The 14,856-nt window shown below is 37.3% G+C and overlaps 1 protein-coding gene across 3 annotated transcripts in view; it reads right to left on the reverse strand.

Moving 5' to 3' along the window:
- The window catches only part of TMEM50B (transmembrane protein 50B), a 373,203-nt gene extending 358,752 nt beyond the window's left edge, over positions 1-14,451 (reverse strand). Inside the window, exon 1 of one of the 3 annotated variants that reach the window (XM_044072947.1) lies at positions 14,343-14,451. The gene's annotated coding sequence lies outside the window, so the exon portion shown is untranslated. The remainder of the gene's footprint in view (positions 1-14,342) is intronic. The other 2 variants (XM_044072945.1, XM_044072946.1) reach the window with 2 other exon arrangements.
- Positions 14,452-14,856: the final 405 nt, after the last annotated feature.

The following is a 14,856-nucleotide window of genomic DNA, read 5'->3' on the forward strand; positions in this document are numbered from 1 at the left end:
TAAAGTAGTGCTTACATAACATGCAGTTCTTTATTTTATTTCTGTGGTTCATAGGGAAAACGACAATGTCAAAAATGGTTTGTTAATATCTACATGACCCCTTGAAGTTAAAGAAATGATTAACTAACATGTACTAGACATGAGATGTTCCATACACTCAAACACACACTTACTGTCACGGAACTAAATGATTTTCTTTAACTGAATGTTTTACCGTGAAGGATGATTACATTTTTTTAAGTGAATATCTGAAGTTTACAACTTAACGTCATTTCACTTTGAATAATGCAAATTTCACACACCACTTGTTAATGCTAATCATTCATGAAAGAATTTCATGTGTGTGATTACACAATGACCTGCACAAGGTTGTCTTTCTGTAATTAAATCATGTGCTGAAAACACTTGGAATTACATGATTACAACTTGTAATTTAGTTATGTACAAGTTGTGGCAAAGATTTAGACATATTTAAGATACCTTTTAGGCTTTCGCGCTTCACAGACAAACATTTTTAGCAGTTACAGAGTTTACAATATGGATTTGCAGTAGTGTGAAGAATAAGAATTCAGAATTGCTAAACAGTATATAAAATGTTTTATTTATTTGTTCTGGGAATTGCAATGAAAATAAAAAAATGCTGTTTTGTATGCACCCAAGAGCCCCAGATGTTTACAAAATGAACAGTTTTTAAGTTATTTATGGAATTCCCAACTAAAAGCAGAACACAGCACTTTAAAGTCATGATTCTTTTGTATTGCATTTGCTGACGCAGGAAAGGAAATGAATAACATTTGAAAATATCTAACACATTCATCCTGACAACTTCCAGTCAATGCTCAATAACTTAATATCCTGAGCTCAGATTTCACACTGAAATTATGCCAGTGCAAAACATATTCAGCAACAAACCTCGCTGCTCAGTACAAATGGACATGCCTACACAGGCTAATTATGCAACACAGAGCAGCATATTTGACTATATCCAGGTCTGACTTACAATAACACTGTTGGATACAACTGTTAAGTTATTGTATAAATGTATATAACATATACACCATACTAAAACTACCATATACTTATACCGTACATTTTTTATGCAATACATTTTAGCTACATTAAATATCTGCTTTACTTTATTTAAAAAACGTGAATTCACTTGGCTGTAGGGAGAAAGAAGGGGCGTGTTTTTGCAGAAAGGGAGATTAATTACATTTTTATTAAAGGATATGCTGGAAATCTAATTGCATAGTAATATTTTGTTGATATTAGGGACTGCGTGTGAGTTTTGTGTGTACACAGTTATGAAGTTCAATTTACAATGGATTTTTATATTATATATATATATATATATATATATATATATAGAGAGAGAGAGAGATCTACTTCAGAAGCTTGAAGTTTCAAAACTTTGAACTTCAAATAGCAGAGACCATAAGCTCAAATTTTTGAAACTTCAAAAACAATTAAAAAAAAAAGTTATGTTTTTGCACCCCCACACCACCCTGCTAAATAAATATTCCAACTCTGAGAATGCATTACATTATGGAAAACTGTAAATTTCCCATTCTGTGCTGTATGGCGATCTCCATTCAAAACGTTTCAAAACCTCATTCTGAAGGAGATCCATACATATAAACATATAGGAAGGTCTGGCAAATAATTACTTAATTCCAAAAATTTGACATATACACCAAATCTAAACGAAACTACTGGTGTTCCACAGAATACTATTATCACTGTACCAAACTTGATAAAATTCTCAGCAGTATTAACGTTATGACAAAGGACAGTACTTTTAATTGTAATTGCACTAGTAGACTATCATTTAGAACTTTAAATGAATTAGTTAACTCTAAATAATTCAGTATCAGATATGACAACATTCAACGCCAACATATTATTCTTCATAAATAGACAAAACGATGTTTAGATATAAATGCTCAGCAAGAAGTACACTTTGGTGAACAGGTTAAAAACTCTAATTCTCGATTGCATCTATTCCCAAGGAATACTTAAATCATACTACTAGTGTGAAGGCAATTGAATCACTTAACAACAACTTCAAAAATATCACAAAACAGGAAAAAAACGTTAAAAACATTTCTTATGAAAAAAGTTAAGGGTTTTAACATAATTACTACTGTTTCATCCAACCTCTCTTCCCTTAAGAGAGAGACAAGAATAAAAATTCAAGAAAATCTGAAACAACTAATAGTTCTACCTCCTCTAACTTATATGATAGTTTTACAACCAATTATTCAAATGGTAGAGTATTAAGCAAGAGTGCAAAAAGTGGTGACGACTCAGATACTGAAATAGAAGTGAATGGTACTGAAAGACAGAATAATAACACTTTTGATATTACCAAAGGACTGGATGAATACCCTTTAGCAAAAAAAAAAAAAAAGCTATAATCATTTTACCTCAAAGGGATCCAGGTACTTAAAAGTTGCACATTAAATGCAACTTTAAACATTCTGACAATAAGTGTAGAAATAATTGCTTAGATTGTCCGCAGAAGTCTCATATTTTAATATTTGCAGATTCAAACAAACGCACAAAATCTCTTATAAGTAAATACAAGGAAACAATAACAGTTAGTTCCTTGCCTGGGCTAAGACACATATCTTCATAACTTATTTCATTTTTGCCAAGGTTATTAAGTTTTAAATGCAGCTAGAATAAAATTATTCTTCATGTGGGAACAAATTATCTTTATCAAACACCTTTAAATCAAAAGAAGAATATATGTTAACACTGACTGAAATATTTGAGAAAACACATGTAGACTTTTTCCTAAGTGAAATATTTCCATCTCCTAAATGGAATGGCTATGTACATACAAAAGCTCACATGTACAACACCTGGCTCAGACAATTATCTCTGTGTATAAGTATTATAACTTATTGGAAAGATTGTATTTATGATTATCGATTATTTAAACAGTATAAGCTATACTTTAATACATGTAGTACATGGTTTGCTGCTGACAGAATTCGCAGTTACTTGAGAACATTTTAGGGAAAGCACATACACATGATGGTAACAATATATAGTATAGTTACAAGTATGTTCCATCATATTAAATTGCAAAAATTAATCTAGACATTTTATTTAGGTGGATCACTGAAAATGAGATACAATTTAATGCCAAGAAATATAATGTGATGCAGTTGGTTCTTATTACTGATAAGAGTAATATTACTGGGCAATTTCAACTACCTAGATATTATCTGGACATGCTACACTAGGGGAAATCTTTATTCAAAGACATTTCAAAACATTTTATCTTATGGTTTGCAACAATTAGTAATTAAGAATATAAGAGATAAGATTTACTATCATAATTTCGAACGTTTGTTGTGAGTACTTACGCACTCAAAAAACATTCTCGAAACGTATGACAGAGACTGAGAAAAAGAACGAACGAAAAAAATGTCAACAATTTGAAATCAAATTGTCGACATTTTTCGAACATACCACCACATCTGGTGTCATACAACACACATTTTGCAGGGGGCAAGTCCCCCTACACCCCCCATACACCCTGCTACTTATATACAAACTCCGAGATCACAGTACAGTGAGGGAAAGGGTACATTTCCCGATCTCCACTATAGTGCAATCTCCACTCAATATGCCAAATTCACAACAGTGAATGCACAAAACAATTTGCTGTTGTGCATTCTGCACATTTTTTTTTTCACACATACAAACCTGTGCAAACTTACTTTCGGATATCCGTTGTAGCACACTGCAGCCATGACATTTTGATGGTACACCAAGAGAGAATCATATATTCGATTTCTTAGCTACTAATGTTCCATATCTTATTCATTCATCCCCCCCACCGTCGGATGTCCAACCATAATTCTATCACTTTTGACATTCACAGTGGGGTTACAATCTACAGCACTCAATAGGAAATACAACTATCATAAAATTAATTATAAGGTTTTGCTAGATACGCTGAATAGCATAAATGAGCATATTTTTATTTGCTAAAACGGATGAATATTTTGGTTAAAAGATTTTAGAAAGAACATTAAAATCTTCCATTGATTGTTTAAATGAGGTTAGTAAAGTTTCTTCTAGTTTTTACAGTATATTTATTTTATAAGACTTACTGAATGGTTATGCATACCTTTTCCTTGGAGATATTTGCCTTTGCAATTTTGATAGGGCTTGTTACATTATCATAAATTGTTTTTCTCAGTGGTATCTGTGTTTGCGGATGGAAGGGTCACATGTTACAAAGTAATTTTGTTATGTAGGCTTTATGTCTTAATCGGCTGAACATGTAGTGTATTCTTTTTGTCTTTATCTTTACTGTTATCAGCTTACTACAAGGTTATCTATCAACGTTGCCAGTTTGAAATTTCAGTCTTATTTATATCCCTTAATTTTTTTCTAGTTTGTAGACTCTCTAGCCTTACTGGGTTCTGCTCCCCCCCCCCCATCTCTGCAAGCATGGACACTATCCCTTCTCACAATAAATCATACCTGAAACATACTGGGTTCTGCTCCCCCCCCCATCTCTGCAAGCATGGACACTATCCCTTCTAACAATAAATCATACCTGAAACAAGGGTGCACATGAACAGAAAAATCAAGGAAAAGTTTTGAGTAAAACTAATGTAGGTGTTCTAATCGAAAATGTATCCTCTATACCCAATTGTAAGGGTGGTGCATATTACCAGGGTCAACAGCTGCAAGCCTTCTCCCCACCCCCTTCTCTTGGTTCTATAAGGGGAAAAGACACTAAATACCATAACATTCATGCTTAACTACATTTCAATTCAGGCATTTTCTTCTTTCGGCTGCTCCGGTCAGGGGTCGCCACAGCAGATCAACTGTTTCCATTTCTTCCTGTCCTCTGCATCTTTGCTCTGTCACACCAACCACCTCCATGTCCTCTCTCACCACATCCATAAACCTTATCTTAGGCCTCCCACTTTTCCTGTTACTTGGCAGCTTCATCCTTAGCATTTTTTTCCCCAATATACTCTGGATCCCTCCTCAGCACATGTCCAAACCAATGTAATCTTGCCTCTCTGGCTTTGTCTCCAAACCTTCCAACGTGGGCTGACCCTCTAATATACTTATTCCTAATCCTGTCCATCCTCGTCACAGCCAGTGCAAATCTTAACATCTTCAACTCTGCTCTGACTCCTGCCTTTTTGTCAGTGCCACTGTCTCCAACCCATACAACATAGCTGGTCTCACTACCCTCTTGTAGACCTTCTCTTTCACTCTTACTGGTACTCGTCTGTCACAAATCACTCCTGACACTCTTCTCCACCCACTCCATCCTGCCTGTACTCTCTTCTTCACCTCTCTTCCACACTTACCATTACTCTGAACAGTTGATCCCAAGTACTTAAACTCATCCACCTTCGCCACCTCTACTCCCTGCATCCTCACCATTCCTCCATCCTCCCCCTCTCACTCACACACATATATTCTGTCTTAGTCCTGCTGACCTTCATTCCTCTTCTTTCTAGAGCATATCTCCACCTCTCCAGGGTCTCCTCCACCTGTTCCCTACTCTCACTACAGATTACAATGTCATCTGCAAACATCATAGCCCACGGGGACTCCTGTCTGATCTCGTCTGTCAACCTGTCCATCACCATTGCAAATAAGACAGGGATCAGAGCTGATCCTTGATGTAATCCCACCTCCACCTTAAACACATCCGTCACTCCCACCGCAGACCTCACCGCTGTCACACTACCCTCGTACATATCCTGTACCACTCTTACATACTTCTCTGATGCTCCCGACTTCCTCATACAATACCCCAACTCCTCTCTAGGCACCCTGTCATATGCTTTCTCTAAATCCACAAAGACACAATGCAACTCCTTCTGACCTTCTCTGTGCTTCTCCATCAACACTCTCAGAGCAAACATCGCATCTGTAGTTCTCTTTCTTGGCATTGCACCATACTGCTGATCACTAATCATCACCTCCCTTCTTAACATAGGCTTCCAGTACTCTTTCCCATAACTTCATGCTGCGACTGATCAGTTTAATCCCTCTGTAGTTACTACAGCTCTGCTGCGACTGATCAGTTTAATCACACTGTAGTTACTACAGCTCTGCACATCACCCTTATTCTTAAAAAATCGGTACCAAAACACTTTTTCTCCATTCCTCAGGCATCCTCTCACTTGCCAAGATTTCATTAAACAATCTAGTTAAAAACTCCACTGCCATTTCACCTAAACACCTCCATGCTTCCACAGGTATGTCATCTGGACCAACAGCCTTTCCGTTCTTCATCCTCTTTACAGCTATCCTTACTTCCTCCTTGCTAATCCGCTGCACTTCAAGATTCACTATCCGCACATCATCCAACCTTCTCTCCCTCTCATTTTCTTCATTCATCAACCCGTCAAAGTAATCTTTCCATCTGCTCAACACGCTCTCCTCGCTTGTGAGTATGTTTCCCTGATTATTCTTTATCACCCTTACCTGCTGCACATCTTTACTAGCTCGGTCCCTCTGTCTAGCCAATCAGTACAGGTCCTTTTCTCCCTCCTTAGTGTCCAACCTTTTATACAATTCTTCATACATCTTATCCTTAGCCTTTGCCACCTCTCTCTTTACCATGCACCTCATCTCCTTATACTAGTCTACTTTCTTCATCTCTTTGACAATCCCACTTCTTCTTCACCAATCTCTTTCTCTGTATACTCTACTGTACTTCTTCATTCCACCACCAGGTCTCCTTGTCCTCCTTCCTCTTTCCAGATGTCACACCAAGCACCTTTCTAGCCATCTCTCTTACTAGCTCTGCTGTAGTAACCCAGCTATTTGGTAACTCTTCACTGCCACCCAGTGCCTGTCTTAACTCTTCCCTGAACATCACCTCACAATTACCCTTTTTCAATTTCCACCATCTGATCCTTGGTGCTGCCCTCACACTCATCCTCCTCTTCTTGATCACCAATGTCATCCTACAAACCACCATCCTATGCTGCCTAACTACACTTTCCCCTGCCACCACTTTACAGTCTCCAATCTCCTACAGACTGGCCCTTCTACATAAGATATAATCCACCTGTGTGCATCTTCCTCCACTCTTGTATGTCACCCTATGCTCCTCCCTCTTGTTAAAATACGTATTCATCAGAGCCATGTCCATCCTTTTCACAAAATCCACTACACTTTCCCCTGCCACCACTTTACAGTCTCCAATCTCCTTCAGACTGGCCCTTCTACATAAGATATAATCCACCTGTGTGCATCTTCCTCCACTCTTGTATGTCACCCTATGCTCCTCCCTCTTGTTAAAATACATATTCATCACAGCCATGTCCATCCTTTTCGCAAAATCCACTACCATCTGACCTTCTGCATTCCTTTGCTTAACACCATACCTACCCATCACTTCCTCATCCCTTCTGTTCTCTTCACCAACATGCCCATTGAAAATCGGCTCCAATCACCATTCTCTCACCCTTGGGTACAGTCATCACCACTTCATCCAACTCACTCCATCGCACATCCAACTTGTGGAGCATATGCACTAACAACATTTATCATTACACCATCAATTTCCAGCTTCATAAACATCACTCTGACACTCTTTTCACCTCCAAAACACTCTTAGCATACTGTTCCTTCAGGCTAATGCCTACGCCATTTCTCCTCCCATCCACACCATGATAAAACAATTTGAAACTGCCTCCGACACCTAGCCTTGTTCCCCTTCCATCTGGTCTCTTGCACACACAATATACATACTGTTCCTTCAGGATAATGCCTACGCCATTTCTCCTCCCATCCACACCATGATAAAACAATTTGAAACTGCCTCCGATACACCTAGCCTTGCTCCCCTTCCATCTGGTCTCTTGCACACACAATATACCAACCTTCCTTCGGTCCATCATATCAGCTAGCTCTCTCCCAATACCAGTCATACTGCCAACATTCAAATTTTAATTCAGGCATCTAAACGTATCTAAACTTTAACCCTATATATCCATGGTGAGATTCTGTACCACTAGTTCAAGAATGGCTACTTGAGAACAAACAAACAATAACATGAGCTCTCTGATTTATTTTGCTTGACTTGTATCTGGGCTTATAAAAACCAGCCTGTAGTGCTGTATGTAGAAATTATTACAAAACCTACAACTCTGAAAAACAAACATACCTATGCTGATTGTTTGTTTGGAAATATTTCCACACTACATCAAGGATCAAAGGAACTTCCTGCTCTGTTCACTCTCACTACACTCAGGCTCACTCTGCTCCCCTACCCTAACCCCCATTTCCCACCCATCCCACTATGCCTACATTTATTTAAAACCAACCACACCCAAAAAGTATCGTTATCTCATCAAACAAGTCCTACACAACCATATTACTGCACTACTCATTTCTGTAACCATACCCTCCCTATAATAAAGTAGATTATCAAATCAATTATATTCAAGTTCTAAATCAAAAGTCTAAGGGTAGCTTACTTGATACTAATATCAATTTTACCTGCTTCACCAAGCTATCCTACTAATGAATCACTACCTCAAAATCAGTAAAAACTACAAGAAAATAGTTTTTACTGATTTGTGTGTGTGACCTTTTTACTCATTGTTTTAGTTTATTAGTTAGGATATTTTGCAGACACCCTAATGATTATGGGCATCAATGACAATCCTGCGTTTCTAAAGGTTAGCCAACGCTGTGCTGACAACAAGGCCATAAGACTGAAACATGCATGCCCACAGCTAGTGAAGTTTGGCTTTATTGGTCTGAATTTGTCCATAACAGACTTAAAGAAAAACGCTGTGGGCATTCAGAACTGCCATATAGCTGAAACACCCAATTTCCTTAACAGGCAATAAGTCACTCGTTTTCCTGCTCATTTTGTTTTTTTAAGGAATAAGTTTTTCTTTTCCTGTACTAGACTATGCAACAATGCCATTAATAAGAATATTTACATGAATGCATTTTTATCCAGTGTTATATGTTTAACACAAATATCAAGGCTTGTGTATATGTAAACCTTGCATTTGTAATTATAATCATTGTTAGTTACATGTTGAATGTGCAGCTTTTCTCCCCAGGCCTCAGCGGAAAAAGGATTTTTGTCAAGTCAGACTTTCCTGGTAATCAAATGTAAAATAAAAAATAAATAAATGTTATCCTCCCTGGCGGAATAAAATATTGACTATTATATGAAAGAAAAATACAAGAGCTTTTACGATTTACAAATGCATACCTACTAAATGTAATAATTCCAAATTAAATAAAATTAGTAACACTTTAAAAATCACCTACTTGTGAAAAGAAATAAGTAATATGAAACTTAATTGGCTAAGGATAATGGTAACAAGAAAACATTTTATAAATATATCATCAAAAATGCTAAATCAAGAAATAGTACTTGCACTATTAGGATTAACAAGCTAAGTCACAGTCAACACATTAAAAAAAAAAAAGGGGTCTGGCTCCTAGGCAGCAATAACTTAACTTTCCCTGTGATATATTTGGTTGGGGGCACATGACTGAAACAACATTCAGCTGCAGATAAATATGACTGCTACAAATTCCCAGTGGGCAAGGAGAAGAATGTGATGCCATGCCTACAACTTCAATAACCAAATGCATGGGGTAAATAACCTCCATGTCCCCCAAGGCAACATGAGACAATAGGCAGTATGGCAGGAATCGGTAGGCTGGCGATTACACGTCAGTGGCAGTAAACATGCAGTGCACAATGGGCAGTGTCTTTAAAATTGGTGTGTGTATCACTACCCCTTCACAGTGTCTATGAACATATAGGAGCATAAATGTGACTGCAGTAGCACCCAAGATTTCCTCCATGCTGTAGCACACTTCTACATGTTGTAGTTACAGAAGTGTGTACTGTACACTGAGTAACACTCATTACTTCTTCTGTCCCATACACTTTAGTATTAAAGCTGCGGCCATGGCAGTGTGCACTTCTCTATGGCCACAGGGAATTTGCAACAGACATATTTTTCTGCATCTGAGTATCACTTCAGCCACTGGCCCCCAACCAAATATACCACAGAGAAATGTCTTGCTGCCTAGGTGCCTGAACCCTAAAAAATACAACAGTAAGTAAACCAATTTACATTAATTCATTACCTATAATGGGATTTAGGGGTTATTATAGATAATAACTTTAACTTTGAAAAACATGTGGACACAGTTTGTAGCCATGAGAGGAGGCAATGATGTACAATGATGAAAAACCTTATCACAAGAGATCCCGAGTGCTTATCTGACCTTTATAAGATATCAGACCAATTGAGTGCAATAGTAGTTTTTGTATGTATATAAAAGGTCGACTGAAAATGCTGGAGAGGATACAAAGATTTTTAGAAAGGCTTTAGAGAGAATGATCCACGTTATTCACAACACTGCAGATTATTAAATCTTTTTTTACAGTGCATTTTCGGTACATTAGCTGGAAACTTATTTTAGCACACATAGCACATCATGATGGAATGTTATGGTTAACTTTAAATATTGATGCTGAATCAATAACAGTCTTGTTACATAACAATAAATTAAGTGTAGAACTAGTAGAAGGTTTAATTTCAAAAGAGTTAAAATACTTGTATTGTGGAACAAATTTCCTTTACGCTTCAGGTGTTCCAATATTTTTAGATTTTATTACCAAACCAATAATCAAGACTCTTTTTTGAGTCTATGACCCAGCTTTCCTGGAAAAGTGGCTTCTTGAACATTTTTAACTTATGAAACATTATCAAAATGTATGCATTACACAAACCATTTATTCTACCATTATGAACAGCTGATTACATTTTATTTTATCTCTATGATTTATATAGACTTGATGGGGTGTTACTCTCTCTCTCTAGTTACCAAGATGGTATTGAAACTATGTATTGTGTTATGAAAACATTGTTAGGGACAACTTGGACCAGTTCACGGCTGAAAATGATATTTGTACCAGCCTGCCAACCCAGTTAACACAAAAAAAGTAAAACTAATTAACTTACTAACTAAATAAATAAAGATGAAATATAGAAAAATGCAAAAGAAAGACATATTTTATTTTTTTAACCCAAATGAGAATTATTTCTCTGTGTGTACAACAGGATATATCCGCATGTTAATTAAAGAGCTGGGAAGCAAAGAGTGGTGGAAAACAACAAAACCATCAGCTCCTTTTTAACCTACCAAAATAGCAATTTATGAGATTGGAATGTTGTATATAAGCCAAGGTGCAGACATAGCCATGGCATCAGAAAAGAAAAAAATGTAATTATGCAGCTTTGCAACAGATTAATGTAAAAAGTCTCAAAAGAATAATGTGAACCATTTTAAAGCCACTAAAAACTGATAACACGTAAGCAATGTATAAGCAGCAGTACTGTTACTGTGTAGGTCTAGATTTACTGATTGATGTGACGGTTCCATAAAATAAGCTCATCTCAGCCCAACAGCCAACATCCCAGGAGTCCATTAAATAATATGCCTGACCCGTGAATCTGATTTAAACCCCAGTACAGTAACAGACTGGCAAGAAATCACAGCTACCTAGGGGGGTTTGCTGAGATACAAAAATAGGAACCTCTAGAAGGGAGAAGGATAAATAAGTAGGACAGCCAGGAGTGTTAAGACTTAAAAGGGAAAATTAGAATGATGGAATGAGAGATGCTGCGGCTGGAAATACAAGTCTCAGTATTTAACCTTTCATTACGTGAAACAGGCTGTTGGCCATTTTCCCATCACTTTACAGAAAATATAAAGTTGCTATCACACAACCCTCTCAGTATTTAACCTTTCATTAGGTGAAACAGGCTGTTGGCCATTTTCCCATCACTTTACAGAAAATATAAAGTTGCTATCACACAACCCTCTCATTAAAGTTAAAGGTTACATACTAAATAAAGTGGAGAAGAAGGCTGGTAAGATACAAAGGTGCCTGGCATGTGAGGATGACGTCACAATAACAGTCAAAGTAATTTTCTATTTTTTCTCCAATTATATCAGATTTTGCCTTCCATACGTCTTACATATAGGAAGAATAGCCTGCTACAATTATGCTAATGAAGTCTGGGTTTGGAAAGGTAAAAATAAAAAAAACTGCCTACAACCTGGCCCCCTGACTCACATACAGACTACTGCCAACTACGATGCACTCTGATGGAGAAAATTATCATCTTCATACAAGGTTTCTTTTTAAAAAAAGGGCCCCTGCCCTGCTTTGACATATACTGTGCTTCTGGCATCCCAAAAGGGTAAGGCCCCATGAGGCAAATGCAGTAAGGAAGGTTCAGCATGTCATAGATCATGATCCAACACCTTTCTGGGGGCAAATGCAATAAGGAAGGTTCAGCATGTCATAGAACATGATCTGGCATCTTTCCAAGACCAGCTTCTTCTGCATATCCTGTGAACAATTTAACTGACTGTAATAATGACTTAGTTGACCATCACCAAATACACATTTGGTGCCATTCCTAGCATTATTTTACTATACCCACCCAGCTCCTTACAGGTTCACAGCATGACTCAATGCAACTATACCTACAGAATGTATTTATGTTAATTCCATTTATGTAGGAGAGATGATGTCTCCTTCCCCTGTAATGTAAAGCAGAGTGCCTCTTTGGACCTCTTCAAGAGGAACCTTGACGATTGGATGGGAGAAAGGAAATTCACCCCAGGGATCATGTCAGTCGCCCTGCTAGACAGGGGTCCAGGAAAGTAAATAATGTGGAAAGAAATAGCCAGGGAATTGTTATGGCTAGGCTTGTATAGGCCCTAGGGCTGATAGCCTAGTACCAACCTATGAACCCATTTTGAACTGGTAGGTGGAGTTTACTGGTGGGCCAGCGCCCCCCCCCCCAATAGGATTATTGATACTTACAAATAGGATTATTGGTAAAGTTGCACATGTTGTTATTCACACATGCATCCTGAACAATGTCTCAAATTTTGCTTCATATTTTTTTCCTATTAGTAATTTTTTTTTTTCTGTTAAAATACTAAACATTTAAAACTACAGACTAAGTGTACAGTTTCAGAAACATGGATTAACATACAATTTATGAATTGCTTATTTTACTTAAGCAAATTACAACTGTTGGCTTTTGCACATACTGTAAACATTCACTTCTATCTTCTTAACTGTTTGTTACATTACTTTCCCTTTCTTAGTACTGTTAACTCAGCTACTACTTTGCTTCTAGTTAATAAATTTAAACCAATCTTCTCATTTCGGGCTGCGTTTTCAGAATTTCTTTACGTCTCTGATTATTATCTGAAATGTGTCATTATTTTGTAAGTTTTCATTTGTCCATTGCCCTATTGTTCTGCAATTGTATTATTGTGCATTATTACTGCTCATATTTACGTTTTCTGTGTTATGTGCTCTGTTTTGTCAAATGGCCCTGGACGTGAGCGAACAGTCTTGTACCAGCCCGCATTCCCGGTTAACACAAACTAGTAAATACGAGTTTCATTCAGTCACTAATGGCATACAGAGTTTCCCACGTATTCGTGAAATGGATGACGATGTTGCAAAACTTGTTTTATTAACTTTCTAAATTAAATAAAGTAATGTTTAAAGTTTGTCCCCGACTGTTGGCCTTTACTGCCCCCTCCCCACTCCTCCTCCCACCGCCCATAAAAAGACATTATTTTTGGCTGTCCCTGATCCTTGAAAAAGAAAGTGAGAAGCATGGTCCAGGACGACAGAAGGAGCACTACATTCTAAGTCACTCAAACGGCACGATGACCCATTCCTATTCTCAAAATGATTTGGGAATAATAGGTACCACCATAAACGTAGGAAATAACGACAGCGCCTAAATATGCCTACGGTAACCAACGGAAACAATACTATTCTGACGGTACAACGACTGCATAACATAAGCAAACTCATTTTTAAATTGGGTAAACTTTCTCCAAAGCATTTACAGCGAAATTTCACTTAGCAACAAAGCTGTCATTCCTACGCCACCCACCTAACCTCAGTTGGTTGTGCGAATAAAAATACTATCCCCACCTCACCCCCAAAGGCATTTTCTGAAAACCCTGAACATAATAAATCAGAAAACATGCACGTAATCTATAATGTTGCTTTAAATCTCATTCTCGGAAAGAATATACTCTTTCAATACATTCTAATAATGCATATTTGTACAAATCTTTCTATCCTGATGAACTCCTCCAAACACATTCTAAGACACAAATATAGGCTACTGCTTCCTTGAATCTGACAGACGCGGCAATAAACTATTCAAATACAGTATGCAAAGAAAGAAAACCACAACACAAACAAAGCAGAAAAAAAACTGCGAAGCAAATAAACTCACCAGTAATGTATTAGTAGTACATCATTTTAGCAGATTGATCCTACTTCCTGTTGTGACGCAAACACCTGCATATTGTAAATGGCAAGGGTGTACACCAATGAAAACGTGAATTTCGACATCAGTTTATCCAGTCATGCAGTTTTCTAGGAAATACTTGACGTTATTTAATTTTTTGTCGCATTTCCTGATTCCTCACACTAGATCATTAATTTTCAAACCACATCTAGGCAACGATAGGCATAACTCTCAAGTGTACCTCATTACGAGGAGCCTTCCTCATTTAGGGTCTTACAAAGTTCGCGTACATTGACAGGGTTTGTCATGCATTAAGGGTTAGCAGTTTTTTTAACTGACACCCATGGTAAAGAGCGCTGAATCGTATTAATTAATTAAAATAACAATTATATAAGTAAAAATACCACATTTTAGCTATCCTATGACCTTCTTAGTTGAAGTTGCAAGTCAGCTGTTAGTGTTCCAGATTTTGCATATTTGTTCTGCGTTACGAGAGGTA

Source organism: Protopterus annectens, chromosome 5.part1 (assembly GCF_019279795.1).
Source record: "Protopterus annectens isolate FY-2018-M chromosome 5.part1, PAN1.0, whole genome shotgun sequence".
NCBI lineage: Eukaryota > Metazoa > Chordata > Ceratodontiformes > Protopteridae > Protopterus > Protopterus annectens.